Source organism: Lactuca serriola, chromosome 5 (genome assembly GCF_051521515.1).
Source record: "Lactuca serriola cultivar US96UC23 chromosome 5, Lser_US96UC23_V15, whole genome shotgun sequence".
NCBI lineage: Eukaryota > Viridiplantae > Streptophyta > Magnoliopsida > Asterales > Asteraceae > Lactuca > Lactuca serriola.
Genome location: NC_136412.1, coordinates 139,064,619 through 139,074,510, shown reverse-complemented (window position 1 = coordinate 139,074,510; position 9,892 = coordinate 139,064,619).

The window sequence follows — 9,892 nt, the reverse complement described above, 5'->3', positions numbered from 1 at the left end:
GAATTAATTATGTGATCAAAAGAGACTAATTAAATATATGGGGATTAATTTGGTAAATCAATGATTCTTATAGTGTGGGTCAAATGTTATTTAGGATGGGCTAAACCAATATGGTAGTCTATGGATAGTCCATGGAGGTTTAACCCATAGAGCCTATGTAATATGAAAGGTCATGGGCATTAGGGTTTGCATGGATGTAACCTAGACTTTTTCACACTCTAAAAGGACTCCCTTAGCACCAAAAATCAGCCACTAGAGTTCTTGGAGTTCATTAGAGCCGATTTTGGAGCTAGAAACATCTCTCTCAAGTTCCCCTTTTCCCTAGGTGTGTTGTGAACCGTTTGAGTCATCACACTTAGGGTGGTAAGTTCTTAAAGGCCAAATACAACAAATTCTACAAGCTACATAAGGAGGTAAACTCCTAACTAGTAGTTTATGTTGTTTATGTCAATTGTATGCTAGTTGTAGGCTTAATGCTTTGGAAACAATATTGCATGTATAATTAGAGAAAACATAGATCCAAAGCATTTAGGGTTGTATGTGCACCATAGGATGTTGTAGTATACTAAAATCCAACATAAACCACTTCTTGCTGATGGGTTATCACTTTTAATGATTCACGTTGATTTCACCTCGGCGTGCTTGAGATATCCTACTTATTTCCCACAAGTATTCATTATAAGAACTCGATGATTCCCTATGTAAAACTACACGCTGATAAAAGTTTGAAACTATGTGGCAATGGTTAGACTATGTTCCGTAGTTTATCACACGCACTAACCCATTCTTTCCCTATCATTCTTTTTAAAAGATATATGATTCAGTGTCAAATGCATGACACTAATGAGAGCTTAAATAATCTATGTCGATGGGTACATTTCGTACTGTAATATATTACATGTATCATTCCACTCCCTCCCTTTTATCATTTGTTAAATGTAGTTAATGATTCAACGTTTGAAACCATACACTGTTTAGAGTTTGTAATTTTGTTTAAATGATCTACTATTGCAACAACATAATAGTTTGATACACCTAACTTACCCTCTAACTTTATTTGATGTTTTTTCAGCTTACTTGCTATCTTATTTAAAAAAAATAGAAAAAGGGGCAGTGATTATTGATGCTGCAAAAAGGGGAGAAATGTTTAGTTTTGCTACATTGTCACTTGATAACTCATAGAATGGAAGACACTCTTTAAAGAAGAAGGTTATACATATAACGGGGAGCAGAAATCAGCATATGACTACAGTTGTCTTTATCTATTAGTTCATTATTTATTAGGTTAGTTTTAACATCATCAAATAAAGGGATATTGTAAGGTCACTCAATTATACAAATTTGTGGATGCAACATATATACACTATAGTTATAGTTAATTATTAATGGAAAGATATTCTAATGGAAGTTCATATGATGAAGATTGAAGAACATCCTCTGGTGTCTGAAAGACCCTAAAGACTCTCTCAACACCAAAGGCATGAAGATACCATCTACCAAAGACTGATCAGTGTGTCCAGATGCTGATGGTTATACACTGATGACACACTGATCAGTTTACACACTGAACAATCATATGATGATGGTACTATTTGTTGAATTTGAACTTGACGTTGATGCTGAAGCTGAACCTGGTCAGCATGTCACCCTGACCCTGACCCTGATGTTGATGCTCTGATCAACATCTGATGTGTTGGTGCTAATATTTGAATATGGTGAAGATCTTATCTAATACATTCCCTATACACCAAATTATTTTATTTGTATATTAGATACAATCCCTTGATTGAAGGGATTCGCTAGAATAGATTAGTATATATTAATGTATTAGGGTAAAACTCTAATTGTGTCTCTGTGACAACTTTGTGTAATTCGTCTTTTTGATATATTCTCTTGTTTCATACACAAGTGTTACGGTTTGGGACCATTAGACTCACAACGTACGATATCTTGTATACCCCTAGTTATGAAACTGTTAATACACTGACAATATCAATCTTGTCGTTTTCTGACTTTCATCTTCCATCTTTATAGAGCTATCGAATGCAAAAAATTTAATCACATCATGTAATTGTTCCTATATTTTTTTCTTTTTTCTTCATAAAAGAAACTAAAAATAAAACCTTTTTGGGATTTTTCTTATAATGCGGAAAAACAAAAAATAAAATAAAAATATTTTTGGACTTTTCTCTGATTTTTTATGCATGGATCGTAGAAAATAAAATGCAGAAAAGAAAAACGAAAACTTTAACTGAAAATTGTAAAATTTAAAATTTGTAACAAAATACGCAAATTTTGACTACTAACTCCCTCCCTAAGCTTAAAATGAAGCAATATCCTCAATGCATAGAGAGGAATGTACAACTCAATAAAACATATAAAAGCAAAAGTTTGCAGCTTGGAAAGAATGTACATGATATATTTGCATAAAATTCTAACTTATTTGTCCAAGATTACGACAAAAAATCTTCTTTTCAACAATGTAGAAGAACCTCTGATTTCCCCAAGCTTGGATAGAATTGCGACAGACTTTTATGCAAAGAGAAAAAGTAAAAACTTCGCATCAATTTGCCTTGAAAAGCCTCCCCTTTTTAAAGTCGTTAGCTTGGTTGTGTCCCTGGAATATGTTATTCTATGAATGTTAGGGCACTCCAACTCCGTAAACTTTTTCCTAATTCCTCCAATGGGACTCTTATCTTGTATCTGACTTTCTTTTTACATGAGAACCATACTAGACTTAGAGCCTTGATGAACACAATCGCCCTACCGACCCTTTTCTTATACTTGTCTAGTATGGTGATCAACTCTTTCTTCTTTGATAGGATGGTGAAGTTGATGATAGGTTGGGTGTCTTCCTTCTCGGGATACATATCCTTTGAAGGGTCTGACAAATTTATTGTTTCTGGATTTTATGGTTGGTCTACCAGTGAAAGAAGTTTCTCATTTATAGTGGGTGGCTCAGCTTCTTTTTCCTCAACCTCTAATGCATCCTATACAACTTCCTTAACATCCTTCTCCACTTCTTCTTCCTCCTCTTCATTGTCTTCAAATTGCAATCTTGGGTCATCAAAAAAATTTCCCATCATTCAAGGTGACAACAAAAACATTATGCATTGAGTCCTCTTTAGTTGCGATGGTAATTCGCCTTGAGTTTCCATTATACTCACAGATTGAGTAAGTTGTGCAATTTGTTGCTCTAAGCTTTTGAGGCTAGCTTTGGTTGTTTCCTGGAAGATTTGGGTAGTAGTGTGAATGCTTTTCACAATGTCTTCTAAGTACATGCTCGACGTTTCAGTTGGTTCAAGAGTTGGAAGATATTGTAACATCCCCCTCTGGCACATATCACAATATTATCCGCTTTGGGCCACTCGGCACGAGGACTTTCCAAAAGGTCACCCATCCCGGTACTACTCCTGCCCGAGCACGCTTAACTGCAGAGTTCTTATGGGATATGCTGCCCTCACGACTTTAAAATGCGTTGTGTTAGAGAAGGTACCCACACCCCTAATAAGGAATGTTTAGTTCTCCCTCCCAGTCGATGTGGGATCAGGTGTAACCCACCTTTACCCTCCATTATAGGTTTCGACGTCCCCGTCGAACACATCGACCCATTCCCTGACTTTGATACCATTTGTAACATCCCTCTCTGGCACATATCACAATATTGTCCGCTTTAGGCCACTCGACACGAGGACTTCCCAGGAGGTCACCCATCCCGGTACTACTCCCGCTCGAACACGCTTAACTACAAAGTTCTTATGGGATATGCTACCCTCACGACTTTAAAACGCGTTGTGTTAGGGAATGTATCCACACCCCTTATAAGGAATGTTTATTATCGGATCCTATTAGAACAGTTGTAACGACCCGATAATTATTTCGTTAACGATGTTGGTTATCCAGCTAGTAAGATAATAGTGGTTGTAAGGTTATTTCAATTCTAAGAATATATAATGAAATAAATTGAATAAAGAGGGTGTTAAATGTCATAAAAGGAAAACTGTCATTTAAATGAGTTAGATTATATAAACCAAATGTTTAATATAAGTGAGGGCTAAAAACAATTCAAACAATAGTAGGTGTAATATGAATAAATGAGCAAATGTAAGGGGTTATTATTGTAACTTGGAATTTATAATCAATTCAAGGATACGATGTACGTTTACTTTTCAATCGCAATAATAAAAAACTAAAAACAAACGTACGTTTCACATATTATAAGTTTGGAGAACCGTTGGATTGACATACTTTTCAAGAACAACGAGGAGATGACGAGAGGGAGAGTTGCATCAGTCGATCGGAGCACAACCTAATCGGCTAGCTTCTCCGGTAATAACCAGCGACGGCTGCAGGATTATTATGTGAATGGTATTGCGTTCATCACGAACGGGATAAGATGCTGCCATGTTGGATTCGCTAGATGCTAAGCCATGTTCATCATAGCTGAAGTGTGCAAGCCAACGTAGATCAGTGAGGTTTGTAACTCGCCGACAAGGTTGATCGGTGAATATCAGCATCGGAGAAATTAACGACTCGGATACAACCCGGTTCTATCGCTTTGTTAATTATTTCAGTTGTTTAAGGATACGTCTTCCCCACGATGATTTCATGGGTCTTAATGGTAAGAAGAAAGAAGATCTAAATATGTTTCGTGGTGTGCGATTCCAACGAGAAAATACCATCACTATTGAGATCCTTGTTCCGGGAAGAAGATCAAATTAGGGTGCGTTCTCATATCTTGCAAGGGTTGGTTCACAAAGGGTTTGCCCGTAGGGGATTGGACTTTTGCAGAAAGTGGCAATCGTGTCTTCACTGTTGGAACGGAACAAGAAGAGGGATAACAAGACAAAGAGAGAAACTGGTCGTGGTGTTTTAAGGAAACAAGATCAGAAGGAAGGAGGCTGCGGTTTACTTAAGATGCATGGTAAAGAGAAGAGCAATCAATAAATTTGATGAGGCTGCTACCCTTTTCACCTGTTTTGTGGGGTTACCTGTCGAGTTTCAAGGATGAGTGTAATACATGATGCTTTAGGTAGATCGCTGATCATTGGGGGTTCAAATTAACATCGCGTTTTATGAATGTTTGGGAGGAGTAGTTGCAAGTTGAAATATGCAACAACAGTGGGCCATGCATGTTTTAGAGAAGTATTGGGATTGAGTGTCGCATATAAATATATAATCCAATTCAAGTGAAGGGGTGCTTGACATGCGATTAATGAACACACAACATTCACGTGATATGTTTGAGTTTGGAAGTTTTATGGCTTATGGATGAAAACATGGGTTAAACTAAAACCAATAAAGTTTAAATAAGAAAAAAGTCATTCTACAGTACATGAACATGGAAGATGAGGTACAATTTCATCAATTACATTAATTTTATAGATTCATGGATATATATATTTAACTAGTAAAAAGTGAGTAGCGAATACTTTGTGGATGGGTTGAATCTATAAATTTATTATATTAACATTTATATTTGATGGACTTAATTAAGCGAGAAAACATGCTTAATTAAAAGCACAAAAAGATATTTATGGTCTAAACGATAAATTTTAATCCTAGTTTTGATACACATTTTACCTATTCTCGGTTAGATAGAAGATGTTAGTAAAAATGTTTTCATATGACATATTTGTTTTTTTATATAATTGGTCGTATATGATGGTTTTGATGCACGAGGGTATCTAGGATCGGACATCTTTTCAATCGATGATATTATGAAGACATAGCTTTGACTAATCAGTCGATATTGAGGTGAGTCGACAATTTTTCTTGACTTTAGTGCATAACCGAAAACCACATCTCATAGGTGAATTGTTGATGCAAATTAGGATTCATGCTATATTTATATATGTTTGTGATAATTGTTGAAAATATGTTGTTTGCATCTTGTGTATGGTTGTGGTATTCATGTTATGTGATAGTTGTAAATTGCATGCGGATATGATGTTTCATGAATTGGTAGTTATATGCTAAAGTGTGGTGACATCTTAATAAACTTCATTATATGATAATTGCTCATTTAAACTGTATGAGTAACATGAATATTTTGGTGTATGCATGCTTTTGCGGGGTGTAATAGTGACATGAGTAAAACCTTGCAGGTTGAAAGAGCTTAAGCTTTATTGGTTAGTTGCACGAACTTTTTAGATGGTCGTGTGACACGTGGTTCATGTGCACCTCGATGTATGGGAACTGGAGTAGCGTTGGCTTTATGGTGTGGTCGGATCAAATATCACGTAGGAATCGGGAGGTATATCAATGGAATTGACACCGTTTGTATTGATCCTAAATGACACCATAAAGTACTTGAACTTTGCAGGTCGGGGTAGCGAATTGGGGTTGGTGTATTCGGGTGGAAGTCATGAGCCACTTAGAACACTAAACTGGCTAAGCACACGAGTAGTGAACGTGGTTATGTTGTTGTGTAGCTAATCGGTTGAATTAAAAATTACATATAAAAAATAGTGAATTAAATTATACGCAATAATGGATTAAGTTGAGTTGAAAACTATATGATTGAAATAAATTATGTTATAATATTACTTGTTTTTCTTGACTATGCCATTATCATGATTTGCATGGATGACCCATATGGCAATTGTGTGGTTAATTTTTGGTTGTGTACAGCTTGTTGGCTTACAAGGCAGTTGCTGACACTTGTATCTTTTCTCTTTTGTACATTATGATTGGTGCAGGTAGTTTAGAGGATTGGCCTTAATGAAAGGGGTTCTTATGGGTAGTAGATTTATATTAACGATACCACTCCTGGACACGTTTTTTATTATTTACTTTAAAGTACTTTTGTTTACATTTTAAATGGTTTGAAATTATGATTGAAATTTTGAAGTAATGTTGTTGTTTTGAAAATATTTTGAGTTAAAAACTAAGTCTTCCGCTAATGTATTCTGTTAAACAAATGTTTTAAATAGAAAAAAAAATTATGGTGAAAATCACGACGTTACAAGTTGGTATCAGAGTTGGGGCACGAGTTGATATGTTCGACGGGGACGTTGAAACTTACAATGGGGGGTGAAGGTGGGTTGCACCTGATCCCACATCGGTTGGGAAGGAGAACTAAACACTCTTTATAAGGGGTGTTGATACCTTCCCTGTCATAATGTGTTTTAAAGCTGTGAGGGCAGTATATCCCATGAGAACTCTGCAGTTAAGCGTGCTCGGGCGAGAACAATCCAGGGATGGGTGACCCCCTAGGAAGTTTTCGTTGGGAGCCCAAAGCGGACAAATATGGTTGTTGCAACTGTAGAGTTGGTTGGTATTGGTGATTTCCCTAAGCTTGGTATGGGTTTTGCTAGTGGTTGTTTCCCTAAACTTGGTTGTTGTCCCACTATTGGTCATGTTGTAACAGCTCGGATTTCCAGGTATCTTTTATACTTATGTTTTTGGTGTTTTGTGAGGGGACTCGGCGAGTTGGAGCTCAGACTCGCCGAGTAGGATCGCGGTTCTGGACGCGGGTTCGCGCCTGGACTCGGCGAGTCCGCGCTGTTTAATGAAACCCTAATTTCTCGGGTTTGGGACCTATTTAAAGGGCCTTAAGACTGTCATTTGTGCTCACCAGACCCCTGAGTGAAACCCTAGCGAGTTGAGCGTTTGGAGCAAAGCAAGAAGCCATTATTGACCTTGGAGGTGTTATTTTGCAAGGGAAAGGAAGCAATAGCTAAGGGGGAATCAAGAAGAGCCACTTCCTGAAGATTTGAGGCCAGAACATCACATTTGAGGTACTACCTTCGAGCTATTCTCTGTTATGATGATGTTTATATTGATTTAGGGCTTATTGAGCCCTTTTGGGGCTAGATCTAGTGCTTCCTTGGTCCCTTAAGTGAGTTAGGTTATAGATCTGGACCTTTGGAGGTCCAGAGTGTCCCTTTGCCCAAGCCTTTTGTGAATCCATGGGGTTTTGGATTGGGGTCTTTGTGCTTAAGGTCAAAACACCATTTATGAATCATGGGATGTGTTATGAGCACCAAGATATGGACTTTACGTAATGAATAAGCTTAGGAAGGCCAGATCTATGAGTTGTTGGAGCGGATCTGACCTCAGAAGCAAGTTTGAGTTGATGCATGGCATGGACTCGCCGAGTCTGAAGAACAGACTCGACGAGTAGCATGAAGATTGTCCTTGACCACTCAGTGAGTGGTCCATCCGAGTTATGAGCTGACTCGGTGAGTCAGGGAGAGTTAGAGAGGGTTGACAGGTGGACTGAGTCGAATTGGAACTCACCGAGTTGTTCTTGTGACTCGGCGAGTTGAGTCGGGGTGGCCCCACGATTCGAACCAGGTGGAACTCGTCGAGTCAGGGAGTACTCGACATGTCAAAAGAGAATCCTAGAGGGGACATTTGATGAGCGGTACGCCGCGTTGACTGAGGCTGCAGCCGCTGCAACTACCGCAGCTGTGGCCGCTGCCAGACCTCAGGGAGGTGACTCGTTGCTGTTCTGGGAGTTCAGCAACACGAAGCCACCTGAGTTTGACGGGACGCAGGATCCGATCGCTGCGATGAGATGGATTGCTGATATCGAGGGATGATTCTATACTTGTTCATGTCCGGAGCATCTGAGGGTACGGTTCGCCTTGAACCAGCTCCGCCTGGGAGCAAAGGATTGGTGGAAGTTCGTTACGGCGAACTTCACTCTGGCAGAGGTTTCAGCTGTGACGTGGGAGAGGTTTACCACTATGTTCAGAGACGAGTACGTTCCCCCGGTGGAGAGGGAACGGTTGGTTCAGGAGTTCTTGACCCTCAAGCAGGGTAATGATTCTGTCACGGTGATCACGCGGAAGTTTCATGAGAGGGCGATGTTCTGCCCCGAGCAGGTGTCCACGGAGCAAGCTCGGATGAGCCGGTATTTGGGTGTGTTGAGGAGGGATATCCGGGAGTTCGCATCGAACTCGACATATCAGACTTTTGCTGAGCTTCAGGCGAATGCGAGGAAGCGCGAGATCGAGTTGGAGACCCAGGCTAGGGAAGAGGCCGAGTCTCAACGGGTGGATCGGCGGCTGGCTCAGTCTCAGCCGGCAGCCAGGCGGACTAAGTCCGCCGATTCGAGGACGGGAGGTCAGAAGGGCCGCACTTGCGGAAAGTGCGGAAAGGGTCACGAGGGGACATGTCGAGCAGGTGCTTGCTACAAGTGTGGCAAGGAGGGGCACATTGCTAGGGATTGCCCCAAGGGGTTTATGGTTTGCTTTCATTGCAACCAGACCGGCCATCGGAAGGCCAAGTGCCCTCAGCTTCTCCAGGGATCTGCACCTGCTACTAGGGCTACTGAGACTCGACCAGTGAAGGCCGAGGCCCCGAGGGCTCGTGGGAGAGCTTTCCAGTTGACTGCGGAGGAGGTCCGCGCGGCGCCTGATGTTGTGGCTGGTATGTATTCTTTCATGTATTTATTTTGATGTTGAGATATTATGCTTATGTTATGTTATGCGTAGGTACTTTTCTTGTGAATTCTGTACCTGCTTTAGTATTATTTGACTCGGGTGCGAGTCGGTCTTTCGTATCTCTAGCTTTTAGTCAGCACCACGGTATTGATCGGGAAATGATGAGTCGACCTCTGAGGGTTTCCATAGCTGATGAGAAAGTGATATATGCCGCAGACATGATTCGAGGATGTGTGCTCGAGATTTTTGGTGTCAAATTCCCTATAGACTTGGTTCCTATAGCGATGGGGGATGTCTGCGTTATCGTGGGCATGGACTGGTTGAGTAAGTTTGGGGCAGTCATTGACTGCGAGAGACAGTTGGTGACGATTCGAGACCCTAGTGGGGGAGTGCTTACGGTGTATGGCGAGGGGACCCGGTGTGGGTCGGCGTTTTGTTCGGCTGCCAGGGCGAGGCAGAGTTTGCAGCAGGGCTGCAATGGATTCATAGCCTACGTG